This window comes from Acanthisitta chloris, unplaced genomic scaffold (assembly GCF_000695815.1).
Source record: "Acanthisitta chloris isolate BGI_N310 unplaced genomic scaffold, ASM69581v1 scaffold4011, whole genome shotgun sequence".
NCBI lineage: Eukaryota > Metazoa > Chordata > Aves > Passeriformes > Acanthisittidae > Acanthisitta > Acanthisitta chloris.
This window is the reverse complement of record NW_008657488.1, coordinates 10210-11425: the sequence shown is the minus strand read 5'-3', so window position 1 is coordinate 11425 and position 1216 is coordinate 10210. Positions and strand designations below refer to the sequence as shown.

The window sequence follows — 1216 nt, the reverse complement described above, 5'->3', positions numbered from 1 at the left end:
AGGAATAACTCAGTCTAGAGGCAGCATGATCCATTGGGGAATACTACGGAGAAAACCATGTTAGTTTTGTGTGATGCTAGAAAACAAAAACATAGAGACCTAAATTAATAATAAAGTAAATTGTTCCTGTACTCTTGAAAACATGGAAAGGTGCAGGTTGAGAGGTGAATGCCTTTCCAAAATGAGGAACTTAATGTCAAACAATTTAAGGCACTATTAATATTAGTAAAATCTATAAAAGGATTGTTGAGGAGAAATTAATTATATGAACAAAGATGCCCTGAGCAGTAAAAATGTATAAAATAATAATTTCTAAGACATACTAGATAAGCCAGACAGTTGCCACAAATTTAGCTTGTATCATGAAGGACCTTTTCCTTCCAAGCAAAACTCTGGTCAATATTAGGGAATTATTGCATTTTCCTAAAGCATCTGACACTTGTTTGTTTGTTTGTTTTTTGGTGAGATAGGGCTATGGCTTAGTTCCTTTTCCTCACAGTTACATGTGTAATCCCTAGAAGAGCATGTCGGAGAGCCTTAACTGTGGGCTGGACAGGCCACAGCAGTGTGATGATGGTTTGGGCCTAACCTTGAGGCTTTTCTACACTTGGCAGAAAATAATGGGGTCCATGTGTGTGTGCAGTTGTATGCATGGGATTTTAGACTGCTAATCATTTTCATTTGGTGCTAAATTGTGAGGGTTTCTTTTCAGGCTGATTTAGTCTTTTGGCATCACCACAGAACTAACTTCCCCATGAAGATTCCTCTGGGGTGTCTCCACTCCAATCATACTCCCTTTTGGCCATTCGAGTTTGAGTTCAGTGCTGGGTATGGGGTGCATTGGGAACCTTCCTCAGGCACACAAGTTAATAGCACTTCTCCAGGTCTGCCCATGGAAGGCAGATGATGTGAAATGCCTGCAGAGTTTGGAACTGGCAGTGTACATTACATTTGCTCTTTTTTTCAGATGTGCTGTTTAGGCTAAGATGTCTAAGGTTGGTCTTGGGCATCCAGGAGCTTTAAGCATCCTGGTTTTTTTTCATCATTACACAAATTTTCCCATCTACCCAACATTCAGCATTTTGTTGTCATTTGTTTGTGTTTGTATGTGGTTTCCTTTAACTGATAGTCCAGAGCTGACAGGTGTTGAAGCTAAATAGTAAAAATCCTTACGTAGTTTATGAAGGGCATTCAGCTCTTCTGCCCTCACATGTAA

General features: G+C 39.6%; 1 protein-coding gene across 1 annotated transcript in view; it reads left to right on the top strand.

The window, feature by feature from the left end:
• LOC103811732 (kinesin-like protein KIF21A) overlaps positions 1 to 1216 on the top strand; it is a gene marked incomplete at its 5' end in the record, with an annotated part of 54196 nt that overhangs the window by 44541 nt on the left and 8439 nt on the right.